Source organism: Ctenopharyngodon idella, chromosome 7, assembly GCF_019924925.1.
Source record: "Ctenopharyngodon idella isolate HZGC_01 chromosome 7, HZGC01, whole genome shotgun sequence".
In the NCBI taxonomy this organism is placed as follows: domain Eukaryota; kingdom Metazoa; phylum Chordata; class Actinopteri; order Cypriniformes; family Xenocyprididae; genus Ctenopharyngodon; species Ctenopharyngodon idella.
Window position 1 is genome coordinate 50,426,869 of NC_067226.1, and position 9,687 is coordinate 50,436,555.

Below are 9,687 nucleotides of genomic sequence, written 5' to 3' on the forward strand. Positions count from 1 at the left end.
TTTAAATAGAAATATCTTGATTTGCAGCTGTTTTATCTCACTTTAATGCTTTTAAGTCATTTTGAGGCCCCTGGTTGGTTTTGTATGTCACGCTGCTTGATGTGTCGTGTCAGCTACCCATCATTACTTTTCTTTCATTATGCATAAGCATTATCAAGCGTTCACCCGTATGGTTGTGCAGGAGCACAGTGTGGAGACGCCTCGTGCAGAGACCGGCCATACTGACCATCCGTGATGTGGGAATGGACAGTAAGACACTCACATTCACACTGACAGACAGTAAGATGTTTTATTTTACATTAGCACAGATAGCACAACTTTGGTTTTGCAAAACCATGACAACACACATGCATTTACACAGTTGTATTTTTAAAGAATAAAAAAAGATGTTGAAATAAAATTGTTTCATTCTCAAAATTACACACGGAAAAGCATAGAAATTGCTATAGTTTATCTGAAAATAGTAAAACAATCATAAACAAAATCAGTTTTTTGAAACATGACAAAAAAAAAAAATCACTGATCATTTTTCATCACATTCACTGATTCACTAATAGACAGATTAAATGAAGCGTTCATAAAAATAAATGACAATCTCAGACCTGAAAGGACAGCTGTAGAAGTGATGTTAGAGGATAGAAGTGAAGCATATGAACATGTTTCCATCCGTCTTGGATAATGATGCTTATGTGAAACGTTCTATAGAGATTAAGTAGAAATTACTTGCTACTAAAGGCTGATTTATACGTCTGCGTCGAGTGTATGCCGTAGCTACGGCGTGGGCTGTTTGTACCACACGTAGCCTGACGTGCACCTCTTCAAAAATGTAACAACGCATCAATTCTACGCGGACCGCAAGCGCTGTGATTGGTCTGCTAGAACCCCTCCCTCAGGTCAAAAAACTGGCACGGGGCAATAGGAGAAGAGCGAGCGTATTCAACTTCCATAGGAATGAAAAACGCTCTGTTTCAGGGGACACATGCAGTCATACTGCAACAAAAGTCGTTACCTATTTGCTGCTTCTAGTTGTAAGCTTCTCTGACAACGTACATGACAAACTGCTTCTTCTTCGGCTTTTGCCTTGATACTCAACATGACCGCGGACACTGTCTACTTGTGGTCTGCATGCACGTCGACACTGACAACGACACAGAAGTATAAATGAAAACAGACGCATAGCCTACGGAGCAGAGGCTCCAGCGTAGGTCCGACGCAGAAGTATAAATCAGCCTTAACTTTCACTTTTCAACCGTACTGTAGCCTACCTAATCCACTCTTCATCCCCACTGTACCATGAACTATAGGTTGGTGGCTGGCAGATCTCACGACCTTGGGGTGGTTCGTTAGTTTGTGTCTCATAGTGAACAGGCAAACACTGGTTACCATCAACATCACAAGCTACAACCACATAGCGCTCTTTCTTTTCTACAGAATAAACTTCACACTTTCCTCTCTTGCTTCGAACAATGTACACTGTGAACGTTTCCCTGCTGATGCACAAGTTGTCGCTGATGCCGCTGTATATGATGCCTCGTCCATTGCAGATTCCTTTAACTCTACTTTCGTCGTCTTTTTCGAGGAAGGACTGAAGAGGTCTGCCACAAAGATCCTTGTTTCCTATGTAATCTGTCCAAGCATCTAGAGAGTTTGTGTCGAATTTATATGAGAGAATATGTTTGTTTTTAAACTTATAATAACCGTTGTTATTCCATTCCTGGCAGGGACTTGCATCAGTCAACATCAGAGTGAGGAGGAGTACGAGGAGAACCGCCGAGCTCATCCTGAGAACAAGAGAGCGACAGACACTTCACAATGAGTTGAAATGGGCTAGTTAATAATAAATATTAATGTGGCAATAATTTACTGCAAAATAGGAGTAGGTCTAATCAGTTTCCCCAATTAATCTGCTTCATCTTGTTTACTGACAGCCTGAGTTTACTGATGTATTATAGTGTGTGTGCATACAAAGTAAGTGTATTTCTTAGCGCTTATTGAAATATGACTTGTTTTATGCCACGATTCAGATGCGTCTAGCACCATTGTGCCATACATCTGTTCTATCTCTCTGCATTATCTAATTCTGCATTCCTGTTATTGTTTCTTTAATGTTCATTATAGTTGCAAGCAATACAGGCAACTTACAGTGAATTATGCCACTTTTACATGTTAATTCGTGTCAAGGTATTCCTTCTGTAAGCAAAACGTAGTGAGACTATGATAAATCTTTTGAACTTTAGCTTGATGATGATGATTTTGACAAGCAGAGTCTGTGCTGAATTTGTGGCAGATCAGATTTTAAAAACTTAAAAATAGGACTTTTTCAACTAAATTTAAAATGGAAGAGTCCATTTGGTTCAAAAGTTATTAGCTAAAACAGCTATTAGTTTAATGGTTAATTGTGCTTAGACATTGCCAGGGTTTGACTGCTAAACATAACATTTCTGTGCAATAATTACAAAGAACAAACCTTTTGCTGCACATTATTATCCGAAACAATTTTCCATATAGCATTCGTCAGAATATTCACACACTTTCTGAAATCAATTTGAAAGATCTTCACATCAGGATTAATATCTTGATGTAAAGAATCCTCAGGTCGTAACAGATTAAAATTATTTGATTAAAGACAGTAGATGCATTATAAAGATGATCTTCAGTATCTGAACTATATTATTTATTTTTGTACAGTATATGGATTTACCTGTGCGTCGTTCTTGAGCTCGTGGAAATGAAAGAGTCTGTTGAGTCTGAGCTGGAGTTCAGAGAGTGTCTGAAATGCTCAGTTGACTGATTTATATTGGGTGGAAAAGAAGGAAGAATGAAAATGAACCCATTTCTAGGAAATGCATCACAAACACGTTTCTTGCAATTAAGCAAAACTTAGTGGATGTTTTTGCATCTTTGTGATTCTGCCTTGAGGAAATTCAGTAACGCTTTACAATAAGATTCTATTTGTTAACATGAACTAACAATGATAAATACTTCTAAAGCATTTATTAATCTTAATGTTAATTTCAACATTTACTAATATATTAAAATGAAAAGTTGTGTGTGTCAATGTTGATGTCACGATCACCAGTGAGAGTGAGAGTGTCACTGTTTCTGCCACTGGCTCATCCTTACTATTACTGTGTCTGTCAACTTAAATTCAATAAAAGCTGCAGATGGATCCTCACTCCGTTGATCCAATCATTACAGTTGAAGGGTCCTGAGATAAAACAATGAACAGTTGTATTTGTATTCACTAACATTATTAAAGATTAAATTAAAAAAGTCACAAATGTATTGCTCATTGTTTTGTTTTTTTGGTTTATTTATCCTTTATTTATCAGGAATAATACCATTTAGATAAAAATATCTTAACAGGGAGGTTCACATTGTTACGTCCTATGTTATTATTTGTTTTGGGTATGGTATTTTGTTTGTTTGTTCTCTTCCCTCTTCCTTTTTTTTTTTCTGTGTCTTTACTTTCGTTTCAGCAGGGTGAACTTTTTTTGAACGCACTTCTGCGTCATCTTAACAAGACAATCGAGGAGGAGTAGATTGTGCAAGCTGCGCCCTTTGTTTAACGTTAGTTTATTTATTTATTTTTGGTTTATCACCATATTGTATATTGTGTCTATGTATCTGAATCATTTGAATGGACTGATAAAGGGAGCTGTAAAGTATTTTTGTTGAAGTACAATGTTGTTTTGACCATAATAATGTACCAAATCTAACTTGTATAAATATTACAGTAGAATAGAAAAATATCAAACTCCGAGCCTCCTGTATCCATTCTGTGACGTCAAACAACTTCCCTGTGCAAAGGATCATGGGGGCCCGAAGTGTCCATCAGTTGTACCCTTTGAAATCCTTCATTCTGAAGGACCCTTTGAAGTGGCCAGTTTTGAGCACTTCGGTTTGGAACGACCCTTCAATATGGCGGCCATGATTATTTTCACTCCGAAGTGCCCTTCAGAGGGCGATATTTCAGGTTGTTTTTCCAGTATGCGTTCAGTGTTAATGTCGCACCCTTGTTTTCCCTAGATTTAAAAAAAAACAACATAAAAATAAAAAAATTACAAACTCATAATAATGTAGATGGTTTTAAAGTGGCTGTATGTGCACATTACATTGGCATTAGCTTAGTTAACTAAATGCTAACCTCATTTAGTCAAAGTGTATGAATACAAAAGTAAACACACGTATCATCAAGCAAGTCATGATCACCAAGACTCTTGACCATGGGTCACTTTGGATTAAAGCACCTGCTATCTGACTTGTGAAAACAATATGCATTAAACAGGCATGGCTGTCAAGCACCTCCAGCTCCTCAGAAGGTACGGGTGGTTGTTTGATGCTGTGAGTGACTCAGAGTTACTATTTTTATGCTTTCACATGTCTGCGGGATGCATGTGTCTTGTGTTGGACATGTTAACCATCCTAAAATGCCTTATTTTCTCTGACATACACCATTATGCATCCATTCATCAGATCTCAGAGTTGCTTCCCTATAAGTGAGTCAAAACAAGTGAACCAATCATGTTCAAATATTCATTAGTGACACCTGCAAATTACCTGCAGATTCAGCAGATGTGGTTCTTATGCTCATATGAATCTGTGCATTACAGCAATTTATTTTCAATAGGTCGTTTGCACATGACGTCATTGCTGCAGCGTGAAATGCAGCTGGAGGGCAGGGAGTGATATTTCTATATAGGAATCCTATCACAAACTCAAAATTCCTATGTTTTGCGTCGTTTATGGTTGCTCAAATCTATCAAACCAAGAAACCACAAGGAGCTTTTATTGTTTACGTAACTTATATCGTGTTTTAACTTTAAAAGTTGTCACATTTTATAGCGTTTTGCATCCGCTGTTACTGAAATCACCTGCTTACCTTTTTTTGTTTTTGACTTGGTTAAATATTCACACTCTTCATTGTATCGTTTGCAGGAAAGAGAAGATATTTTATCATGATAATTTGGTGTTTTTACTTAAATTTTGTAGAATTCTGTTCACAACGTTGATCTGGTTACCGTGTCACGCGCTGCTGCTCCAGCCGTCATGTGGTAGAAAAATAAATAAATAAAAATAAGTGTGTTCAACAAGCTGACAGAAGTCAATCCATTTCTTTGTTGGAAGGGTGTAAATGTAACTGTAGTTTTTAATGTTGTCTTTGTAAATATTCACTTTCCCATATGGCCACGGAGGAGAATCGGAGGGTCACATTCAGCGGACAGACACCCTTTATTACAGTCTATGACAGACACCGACACACTGTATTTTTTTGTATTTATTTCAACAAATGACAACCAAAATTAAACCCATAGAAGCTTGTGAACAGTTTTGAAGTGGCTGCGTGCAAGTTATGCTCATTCGCAAGCCGAGTGAGAGTCATTCTTGCGAATGTAATGTTAATTATTAAACCAAACAAAATACAACACTTTCAAAAACACTCTGCTATGTGATTTTATTGGGTGATAGGCAGTGGGTTCAGTCAGTGACATTATTAGATTTGCTAAATGGCGTCTTCCCGTCACCACCTCAACCTGTTTCCTTTAGTGTGTTTTTACACGTAGAAAAGGTGAAAATTGTATTACAGTCCAGTTTTTTTCCTTGAACGATGATATTAGCTCCTGTTGCAATTCTCGATTCAGCATAAATGACCTACAATGCCAACATTTTTCACAATCATGACAGAAAATCAAAATACTGCCCTAAACTCACTAGCAGAAAGGCAGCGCGATATAAACAAACCAGACTAGACCTGAACGCGGCGCGACGGCAGCTTCACATTCTCTATATCCACCGTCTCGATGGCACTCAAGTATTTCAATTCAGTAGAAAAATCGCTCCAATTCATAACATAAGGATCACGTCCAACATATGTTGTGATTTTCTGTTTATACCTTTATAAACCAGCAGAGTATGGACTTTTCTCCATCTCTTCCATTCTAATTTTCACTGCTTGCCCTCCACCCGAACTTCGCGTGTCACCAGAACCACGTGATTGCAAACAAGCTATTGGTTTAGTGTCCGCACAATTCTGTGTCAGTGTTGGAGTCGGAGCCGGTGCTTACATACTCCAAGTTCACTGTTTGCATAGGTTTGCCTGCTTGCATTATTAATGTATTAAAACTAATAATTAATTTATTAATTAATTCATAGTTTCATTTATGTGATGTCAAATAACATGATTTTTCAATAATATACAGAAAATATTTTTTCTTTTGCATTAATCAAAGAAACAACCAACAGATTATCGATTATTAAAATAGCCAATAAAACAATTATACCATATTCTCTTGGAGTACCCTCAAATACCATAAAAGCATCATAAAATAAATGGTAGTCATTCAGTGTCATGCACAGTATTTAATAAAGTACTTTGGTATTGAGTCAAGTCAAATTTATTTGTATTGCACTTTTCAGAAAACATAGGTGTGCTGGCTGGACACCCAAAGCATCTTTACAGAAAGTCGATGTTTATAATATCTTAATCCACTCTTTTATCAGCTGAACCTCTTTGACCTAAAATATTTACTTGAAGTACCCCCTGAGATTTTTTGTTAATATTTCAACAGTTGAACAGCATGTGTACAGAGTTATGCCAACTAGTCGTCAGTTTGACTTCCCTCAGGTTGTGCTCAAATATAAGTCATCTAAATGGAAGTCGAATATCAGAAAAAGGGAAGTTCAGAAGGTTTTCCACTGAAGGGAAGTGTCCCAAACGAGAAGGGAAAGTGATGATTGTGCCTTGAAGTTTCAAAATGATCAAATCTTGTGTTAACGTTCAGTGTCAAATACATGCTGACATTACATTTACTGCTGTAAATTTGCCTCTTTAAGTAAAAGAGGGAAGCTGATAACAATGCTTCAAAAACATTTGAAAGACATCCATTTAACTCAGCTACACGGTGCATGATTTAGACGCATTAACAACTGACATTTGCATGTTTATTTCAGAAACTTTTTTTTTTTTACACATTAGGTTATAGGCGGAGGGTGAACCAACTCCAGGGTGCGGCTGAGATGCGCTTCCCCTTTAACAACATTTAAATAGATTTCTTTGAAAGAGTTTCAAGTTACAGCAGAACCGACACATCTTAGCATAAATGCTCCAGATAAATGACTTAATTCACAAAACACTGTTAAGTTTAACAAGCAATAGCAAGATTTGGCATGGCAGAGTAGATTGTTTGTCAAATCTGTTTCGCCAATATGCTATTAGAGAAAACGGACCCTAAGCCAGCAGTTATGGGCAGCTTTTCCGAAGTGGTTTGAGTGAGAAAATCCCATGTCTCAAGTCCATAGACAGGGAGGGGAATAGTAAGCATAAGCCCAGCCTTACACACGCTCCACTTATGCGTTAGGCTATAATTACACATATTTTAATCTATCATTAAATTCTTATTATGAATGTCAGCTTTTGAATAAACCTGTAACATTACACACAAATCACTAAGATCAACAGGATCACATCAGTTAGAAATACCAAGGGTTCGCTCTAAACAAGGAGAGTCTGCTTTTAGCTGTTACGCCAGCCGCAGCTGAACCAGCTTCCAGAAGAGATCAGATGTGCTCCAACAGTAGCCACATTCAAATCCAGACTCAAAACACTTCTGTTTAGCTATGCATTTACTGATTGAGCACTGTACTACGTCCGAACTGATTGCACTTTATTTTAAATGTACTCTTTTCAATCTTTTATGCATCCTCTTTTTATTTCTGACTGTTTTAATGCATTTTAAAATCTTCAAATTTCTCTGGTAAGAGTTAGAGTGGGGAGTGATCCATGATGGTTGAAACTCTGTGGTGACTAATGTGGGACATTAGTAATCCATTGTAGTCGGGGACTACAGAGAGTAATGGGTTTGAGTGAACCCGAGGTTGAGGATCAAATTAACTTGTGGACAGTGTGGACTGGAAGGTCAGTCCTAGAGCTCTTCCTGGCCGATTTTAGGTTAAAAATCGGATCTGTTGGAGACATCCAACAGATTATTTAGGCGCCGAGAGAAAACCACAGAGAAAGACAGCCAACATGAGGAAGAGACAAATTAAAAAATACATAGAATCAAAAGTCTCTAGCTCTTCAGATAGGGGTATTCTCTGCTTTATTGTTACTTTTATTTCCTACGCGTTCCTTTTTTATCTTATGTATTTGTTTCCTTTTCATTTCATTTATATGTTATGTACTTTTTTTCTTTTCCTGTAAAGCACTTTGAATTACCGTTGTGCATGAAATGTGCTATATAAATGAACTTGCCTTACCTTACATTTCTTTGCAACACTGCTCCATGTTTATAAAAGTCCAATTTGCAGAGTGACAAAAGAAAAACTAAAGCGTTGAAGCTAATGAGATCATTAAGTGATTAATCAAGTTAAGATTAACAATTAGTAAAATCAACTGCAAATAAAAGACGACATTAAGGGCCCTATTTTAACAATCTAAGTGTATGATCTGAAGCGCACGGGTGCACTTAGGGTGTGTCCGATTACACTTTTGCGAGTTTAATGATGGGAGAAATGGTTGGCATGCCCAGAACATGGTCTAAAAAGATTGTACCTAGTCTCTTAATAAGTCATGGGTGTGTTTCGAGCTCCCAATTGTGCTTGCACCATGGTGGATTTGCTGTTTAGCCTACATGGCGGAATTTACAAGTGGAAAGACCGAACGAATCCTTTTATTTGTAATATTTGGCATGTTTTTGTGCTGCTGCGTGTCCCTGTGTGTGTAATAAGTGGAGTGTAAATGCGTTGTGCACCCGCATATAGGTGCATATTGCTAACACACCCTTTAAATAACAAAACAAATACTGCTCCATTGACTTTAGAGCAGGTTTCAGTTGGTCAATGGCACAGTCGCTTTCAGTTCCTCAAAATAGCAACACGCCAACAATGCACCTGAACACACCTCATTTTCAGACCAGCACACCCATGGACGCACAAATGGGCGCAAAAGCATTTGCTATTTAAACAACGTGGTGCAGGACATGAAAATGAAAAGTGCATTGGGCTGAAACTAGCAAAAAACACTTGTCGCGCCTGGCGTCACATTGCACCGGGTGTATGATAGGGCCCAATATTTCTCAGTTTGACTTTATTTCTGTCATACGTCTCTACAGAGAAAGGGGGAAAAAAGGAGATGTGTTGTATAATGTGTATATGTTGTTTTGTAACAATGGAGTAAGGCGGTAATTCTTTACCATCTTTGTTAGAGGCAGTTCAACCAAATTGACACAAAATAGCCTAAATTATTTAATGCAATAGAATTTATTTAATCAACAGCTACTTTTATCAACAACACAGGTCTCAGAGCTATATTTATTTAAATAACTCTTTGAAACTCCTCTGTGAATATCTGTAAAACTGGTTTCATTGATTTATATAAACTCAGTTGTGCAATAACTTTCATTCAAAGCAGCTGTATTCAAAGCATATACCGGACATACTCTTCTGTAGCCTATAAAACTGGATCGAATGCAAAAATAGAAAAGTGAGAAGGCTATAGCTTGCAGACAAACATTGGGATGCAATGCATACATAAACAAATACAAGCTGAAGTTTTCCAATGAAATAACAGTGCAGGAGTAATCGGGCTAATCTTCAGTCACCTTTTTTTATATAAAATCATATACAAATAATAACAATAGCATAATACTAATCAGTGCTGGCTAGTAACTGATTACAAATAGTCTTAAT

General features: G+C 37.3%; 1 long non-coding RNA gene across 1 annotated transcript; it reads right to left on the reverse strand.

Annotated features, from left to right (window-relative positions):
* Positions 1-275: 275 nt before the first annotated feature.
* On the reverse strand, positions 276-3,101 carry LOC127516590 (uncharacterized). The gene is made up of 2 exons (XR_007931028.1): positions 2,702-3,101; positions 276-1,781 (listed from the first exon to the last, which is right to left on the reverse strand). It is a non-coding gene; the product is annotated as an uncharacterized LOC127516590 (long non-coding RNA).
* Between the last annotated feature and the right edge of the window lie 6,586 nt (positions 3,102-9,687).